Here is an 8,063-nt window from a genome sequence, read left to right on the forward strand (position 1 = left end):
CACGATTGGTCGCATACAAGGTTTGATGGAACCTGCTGAAGCAAGCCAGCCCGTTCACAGCATTAGCACGAGCGATGGCGTGGCAAAGGCGTTGGGAAAGCCAAGCGCTCTCACGGCCATCGCCTGACGTCTCGGTGAGGTGAACTGTGAACGTGGACAAGAACTTCGCCGTTGGTAGCCCAGTCCTTCCGAACGTCACAGGCTGGAAGAGGCAGGGTTTTCAGGGTTTTCTTCCATTTGGCTACAGAAGCAGTGACCCTCCCGTTAACTGCAGCATCCAGGATATGGGAGGGAGCAAAGGAGTCGCAGACTGTGGCGTCCCAAATGAGGCACCTATCTCTAACCCAGGGACAGAGGGTAAGACCATCCGGTCTCTTTCCATCACTTCTGGATAATCCTGACGGCTCCAGAACTAAAGGGATATTAATCCGAGTTAGGGCCCACTTAATGATTAGGTTTAGCTCGGTGTGACGAGCGAAACGACCAACATTTAGGTGGCAAGACAGACCGTGAAGGCCTGTGGGGTCGAGGGGCCTACCACAGCGGCATCTCAGTCCCCTACAGACGTCAGCTTCCACTCAGTGCGATGGAGATGCAAAGTTCATCTAGACTGAGTAGACCTCCAATTTTGGCCACAGGCAGGGCACCAATCCAGTCCCCCGAGAAATTTGCACAAGCTTGAAAGTAGGCAACACCTGGAAAATCGATCAGATTGATCAAGGGCAGAGTTAAAAGTAGCACCTGAGCGCAGACTGCCCCATATTCTCTGTTTCCGTCTCTCCTCCACGGTAACCGGAACTGACAAACCCATATATATATATATATATATATATATATATATATATATATATATATATATTGTGCAGGGGTCCCTAAACAATGGGCATTTGGCTCCTCACAACCTAGAAAGGATAAGTATTTTGATTTTAAAGAGTGTTTTTGTATTACATATGAAATGTATATGTCAATTTTATATGTAATAATCTTAATTCTTTATCATACACTTTGATGTTTTGTTATGCGTATGATCCCCCTGTCCGTGGAAAAACTGTCTTCCATGAAACCGGTTTGGGATACATACATACATACATACATACATACATACATACATACGTATATATATATATATATATATATATATATATATATATATATATATATATATATATATATATATATATAAATATATATATATATATATATATATATATATATCTGTATAGATAGATAGATAGAGAGAGAGAGAGAGAGAGAGAGAGAGAGAGAGGGAGAGAGAGAGAGAGAGAGAGAGAGAGAGAGAGAGAGAGAGAGAGATTCTAGAAAAAAATGAACCCGATTTTCGTCTTGAGTGTGCAAAAATAATCTGTGAAAATTTGAGAAACTTCAAGTGATTGGAAGAAATTTAACAAGACCCATATCGAAACGCGCACACACACACATGCCTTTCTAATTGAACGTGTGTATTCAGTGGCGAGTAAAAAGGCGCCACTTCATTCCTTCATACACGAAACGACGAACATTTTCGTCAATACAATAATTAATTTCTTCTTTCTATTAAAAACCATGAATGAAATTTACTTCGCATAGATTTTCCTCCTTCTTTTACTCTCTCGATTTTTATCTGTCACTCGCTCCATTCATGATGGGGTCGCTCGAATGTGTGCCGCCCGGGGCGGCCCTTTCGTTTGTCACATCGCCCCAACCGCTGTTCCTTAGTTTATACGAAAGACACAAGAGTGCCGCCCCCATGAAAAAGCGCCGCCCAGGGTGGGTCCGCCCCCATCGCGCTCACCCCTCCCCCTACACACACACACAAGCTACGTTATTGATCCAGCATACTCTTTACGATATATAAGGTAGACGACCGATTTTCCGGCAGCTGAGGATCTGCTATATTCTTTAATACGGACCTAAGAGTAGGCGTGGCTGTGTGGTAAGAGGTTAGCTTCTCAACCACATGATTCCGGGTTCAGTCTCACTGCGTGGCACTTTGAGTAAGTGTCTTCTACTATAGCCCCGAACCGACCAGAGTTTTGTGAGTGGATTTGGTGGACGGAAACTGAAAGATATAGATGGCCCCGGCGGAGTTTGAACTCAAAACGTAACGAGTCGGAAAAATACCGCTGAGCATGCTCTGGCAATTCTGCCAACTTTTCTAATAAAATTAATGGTTTCAAATTTTGCCAAAGGCGGGGTGGGGTGTCCTAATCGATTACATCGATTCCAGTATTTGATTTGTACTTATTTCATCGACCCCGAAAGGATGAAAGGCAAAGTCGACCTCGGTGGAATTTGAATTCGGAACGTGCAGACGATTCTGCCAGTTCGCCACCTTGATAATGACGATGACAACGGTTCTGATTCGGGCAGAGAGCCAGCAATTTGGAGAAGAGGAGTAGCAGATATCTTCGATCCCAGGACTTGATCGATTCTTTCTTACCGAGCACGAAAGGAAGAGAGAGAAATTTGAACTCAGAACTTAAAGGGTCTGAAAAAATAACACAAAGCATTTTATCTGACAAAGCTAAATCATGACCAAGTGCTAGAACCCCTAAGAATGACCTCTTTCAGTGAAGTAAGACAACTTACTTTCACACTGCCAGAGCTGGATTAAGACCCACAGAGGCCCTTAGCACTCAAAAAAGAATTTGGTGACCCCCCCCCCTATATATATATGTAATTCAAAATATAAAAATTTTATAAATCATAAAATTTTTTTTTTTTTTTTCAAAATGAAACAAAACTAATAGTAAGATAGAAAATAGTGTTTTATTTTGACATCGTGAATATTTCGTTCATTTCACGAGCAAGCTGTTCCGTTGATCGGATCAACTGGAACCCTCGTCGTCGTAAGCGACGGAGTGCTACGATACAGAGAGAGGGGGAGGGGGAGACAATGTCACACTATCAAACATTTTACATTTACATAGAAACACACAAGGCTAACAAAATATTTTCCGATTGGTATGGAACTCCAGGTAGTCCTAAAATAAGATCTGCGTTGAAGTCCATGACCAGTCAGTTTTGTAAATCCACGGTTACCTTTCCCAGTTAATCTGGTCTTTTTCACTAAAATGATGCACAAGAAAAAGGAGGAATGAGATGCTTCTGAATTGGTTAATAGCCGAGGAGTTTTCTTCCTTTGATAAAAAAAAAAAAAAAACCGTCTGCCTTCTTCGAGCAAAATGGAACGATCCTCTTTGTCCGGATCTTTCGGAATAACACCCATAGTCTCCGAAGGAGCAATGGGCATTTGTTTTGTATGTCACTCTGGCCAGGAGCTGATCCTGATCTGGACTTCTTCACCACTTCTTTCCAGAATGGACAGTTCCTATCAAACGTGTTTCCAGGTGCTTCCGCTCTAGTGACATTTGGGTTGGCAGCGAAGGCTTGGTTCTTGAGGTTGTCATTGAAGATCTCAAACAGAAACGCTTCTACATTTCTGGGGCTGGTCAATCTCCCTGATTTGATCTCACCCATCTGTGTTCTGATGAACCTAAACGGATTCTTAGTAAACTGCGCCTGCTTCGTCTCCCTTTCCTTCCTCCACTTCTGGCTGCTTTCCGTTCAGAAGATCTCGGTATTGATCTGTCAAGTCCTTCATGGCTCCCATTTTCATTTGCAGGATATCCCTTATACGGCTTATTAGGGGGTCTTGATTTCTCTCCCCAGGAGATGTACCTCTCTTTATCTTCTGCAATGGTCCTTCTTTATTTTGATGGCAACCAGTCCGTTTTCTGTTCTACCGCGATCACTTGAATGTGATAAGCATCCACTTTTTGCTTAGCAGTACCTACCAGCATGCATTCTGATACTCTGATATTTTGTCGAGGACTTGGCTTAGTTGTAGCCATTTCTTTGTTTCATTGATCTCAGGTCATTTGAATCGATCTCTTACTGGGAGTGGAATTGGTCCTCAGTTGTTGGCTGTGTATCGACTCCTCATTTCGAGCATGTATATACGTATATCCACTTCCTGGACATGTAGACAAAACACACATACACATACATTCATACATACAAACTTACAGACAGACAAACATATAGATAGGTAAGTAGATGTACACAAACAGGAGCATAAACATGAATATTAATAATAACGAAGACCAATGTAAATAGAGAAAAATAATTAGAATAACCATCCAGAAACAAAACACGCAACCACTACCTCATGAGTGAGCGTGCGTGCGCGCATTCATCTTGCGTGTGTAGACGGATAGATAGAGAGAGAGAGAGAGAGAGAGAGAGAGAGAGACAGACAGACAAAGATATACAGAGCTAAAGAGACAGACAGAGAAAAACATTATAAATATGTAAAATCCTAAATTATACATGTGTGTGTTTATAACCACACACACACACATTATGTGTACATATATATATATATATATATATATATATATATATATATAGAGAGAGAGAGAGAGAGAGAGAGAGAGAGAGGGAGAGAGAGAGAGAGAGAGAGGGGAGAAAGAGAGGCAGGCTTGGCTGTGTGGTAAGAAGTTTCCTACCCAACCTCATGATTGCGGGTTCAGTCCCACTGCATGACATTTTGGGCAAGTGTCTTCTGCAGACCAAAGAGTGAAACTGAAAAAAGTACCATCATGTGTATGCGCGTGCGTGTATGTGTGTGTATGTGTGTGTGTCATTTGTATTTGTGCTTGTCTTCCACCTGACAACAGGTGTTAGTTTGTTTACGTCCTCATACCTTAGCGGTTTGTCAAAACAGACCGACAGAGTAAAGCACCTGGTTTTAAAAATAAGTATCGGGGTTCGATTCACTTGACTAAAACACTTCAGAGCGGTGCTCCACTGAATTAAACTTGTAAAATGATACATACATACATATATATATGTAAGTATGTATGTTTATATATGTGTGTGTATATATGCTTATATATGTGTGTGTGTGTGTATATATATTAACATACACAAAATATGACAGCTGAACGGACGAGATCGATCTTACCTGCTTCTGGTCTGTGGTGTGTCGATGTTTTCAATACATCAGAATAACACACGCGCGCCTTTATACACACACACACACACACACACATATATATATATATATGCATACGTTGATATATATATATATATATATATATATATATATATATATATATATATATATATATATATATATATATTAGTGGCATATAGATAGATAGATAACAAGAAAGACAATGAGTAAAACATTCTTACAAGTTCGTTTAACCTGCGTGTACTTCTGTGGGGTGACGATGTTTTACGAACTAACTTGTATCTAATAATACACGCACTCACACACACACAAACATCTACATATACTCACACGTACACATATACATACATACATATAGAATCGTGTATATAAGTGTTCGCGTTTGTATGTATGTATATATATTGTTTCACACACACATATATATGGATAGTTAGATAGATATAGGTATATATATATATCCTATAATATATATATATTCACATGCTTATAACCTATAATGTATAGACGCGCGTGCGCACACATGATATATATATTACTTAAGATGTTTTATGCATAATAAATGTGAGTGTACATATATATGTATGTAAACACAGTCCTAAATAGATAGATAGATAGATAGATAGATAGATAGATAGATAGATAGATAGATAGGTAGATAGATAGATAGATATGCATAGAGAATTTACATAAAGGCATTCAGAAACACGCACACCGCGACACACACACACACAAACATATATATATATGCACCTGAATATATGTAAACAAATGTCCCTAACACCAATCCCCCACACACACTTACAGACCAGATACGTACACACACTGACCGTTATAGTACATGCATATATATATATATATATATATATATATATATATATATATATATATACCGGAGTAAGCACATGAAATGTGCAACAAGGTGGAAAAAAGAGTACTCAAATACCAGAGGTAGAGTAATATATATATATATATATATATATATATATATATATATATATATATATATATATATACACCTAGCAAGGTGCTAAAAGTCCTGCTTACCTGTGGTGTAGTCCTATGAGGTGACGATATCGTTTGACCACAGCACAAAACAAGCAATTTCTCCTCTCTACACTTTCTGGCTTCTCTCGTCGCGAAGTTTTCGTTTTAGTTTGTTTTTGTTGTTCTTTTCGTGTTTTCAGTTCTTAGTTTCCTTTCTTTGTTTTTATTTTTGTTCTTTTTCTTTCCTTCTCTTTTAGTCCAAGGTGTAAACACTCGCTGCTCCAACCCTCATCCCACTCACTACCTCACACTCACTCACACACACCTCTCTCTCTCAGGTTTTCTGTTTCTTTCTCTCTCTCTCTCTCGCTCTCTCACACACACACATACATACTCAAACACACATATACACACTTTCTCAATCTCTCTCACTCTCTCTCTCTCTCCCACTCACACGTAATTTGTCACATACTTTCTCTCCCTCTCACGCACAAAACACTCATTCACACTGTCTCTTTTTCTGCCTTTCTCTGTTTCTCTCTCTCTCTCTCTCTCTCTGTCACACACACACACACACAATCACTCACTCTATCTCTATTTCTTCCTCTTTCTCCCTTTCTCTGTTTTGTTTACCTTTTTCTTTGTTTTTTCACTACTTTCGCGCTCTTTCTTTCTCTCTCTTTTTCTAATCCCTTCTCTCTATCTTTCTCTTCTCCAGCTGCGAACCCCCTACTCTTTTTCAATCTTCCTCTCACTCTGTCTTTGTTTCTCCCTAATGTCCCCCTGTTTCTCCCTCCTTCATTTCTCTATCCCTCTCTCTCTCTCCCTCTCCGTCTTTCATCTACACTCCTCCGCCTTCTCTTTCCCTCCCCTCTCTATCTCTCACCGTATCTCCTTCTCTCTCTCTCTCTCTCCTTTTTACCGTCTTCAAACAATTCCAAGATAACTTACGGTTCCTAGCGAGATGTTGTGGTTGTAGTCACCCAAGTGGTGTTTCTACTTCTTTTTGTAATTGTTGTTGTAGTTGCCGCACTTGTAAATGTAGTTGTGTTAATAGTAAATGTTGTGGAAATAGCAGTTGTACCAGTAATTACCGTTGTCATTAGACTAGCACATGTAGAGGTTGTAAATCTTGTCGTGGCTCTAGTTACAGTGGTTGTTGTTGTTGTGGTTTTTGTTGTTGTTGTTGTTATTGTTGTTCTTTCAGCCACTGTAGTAGCTGCTGATGTGTTTGCGATTACAGTTTAGGATGTAGTTGCTGTACTTGAATGTTGCTGTTGTAGTGATGATTGCAGTTGTGGTTCTGGTTGCGGTTTTTGCTATGGTTGTGGTGGAAGTTGAAGGTGTAATTGTTGTGGTGGTTGTAGTTCGTGGTTCGTGTTGTAGTTAAGAGACACTGCGACTACTTCAAGATGTTCGAGCCATAATCACCACCACCGCAGCCAACACCATTCTCAGCTATTGAAGAAATGGTACCACCACCACCACCACCACTAACGTCACCATCACTACCTCCACACAACCGCCAACGCCGCCAGGACAAAGCACCACAAGAATGGCGACAGTAGTGGTGGTGGTGGTGGTGAAGTTGGGGCAGAGAAGAAGAAGAAGAAGAAGAAGAAGAAGAAAAGGGGAAGAGATGAAAAGGGAGAAGAAAGGGAAGGAGGGGAAACGAAGAAAAAGAAGTAAAAGAGGTGAAGAAGAAGGGGAAAGAGGAGGTGTAGGTGAAAAGGAGAAGAAAAAGGAGGAAGGAAGGAAGGAAGGAAGAGGCGGGGTAGTTGAAAAGAAGAAGAAGAAAAGAAAAAGACAAAGAGAGGGTGAAGAAGAAGACAAAGGAGATGGAAAAAGAGGAGGAAAAAGAAGGGGTAGACGAAGAGGGATAGGAAGAATGAGAAAAGATGATGGTGATGATGATGAAGAACAATTGAAAAAGAACAAAAAAGAATTGGAAAATAAATAAAGAAGAAAAAGATGAAGATAAAGAGGAGGAGAAGGAGGCGTAAGAGGACGGAAGGAGGAGTTCAGAAAAGTTCTCGGAAACGTGGGAAGGTGGCGGCGGTTGCAGTGGTGATGATATTGATGGTGGTGGACAGGTAAA

General features: G+C 40.4%; 1 protein-coding gene across 1 annotated transcript in view; it reads right to left on the reverse strand.

Annotated features, from left to right (window-relative positions):
- The window catches only part of LOC106878658 (nuclear receptor subfamily 5 group A member 2), a 170,874-nt gene extending 164,248 nt beyond the window's left edge, over positions 1-6,626 (reverse strand). Inside the window, exon 1 of the mRNA XM_052975630.2 lies at positions 6,026-6,626. The gene's annotated coding sequence lies outside the window, so the exon portion shown is untranslated. The remainder of the gene's footprint in view (positions 1-6,025) is intronic.
- Between the last annotated feature and the right edge of the window lie 1,437 nt (positions 6,627-8,063).

Source organism: Octopus bimaculoides, chromosome 21 (assembly GCF_046866305.1).
Source record: "Octopus bimaculoides isolate indiv1 chromosome 21, ASM4686630v1, whole genome shotgun sequence".
Taxonomy (NCBI): domain Eukaryota; kingdom Metazoa; phylum Mollusca; class Cephalopoda; order Octopoda; family Octopodidae; genus Octopus; species Octopus bimaculoides.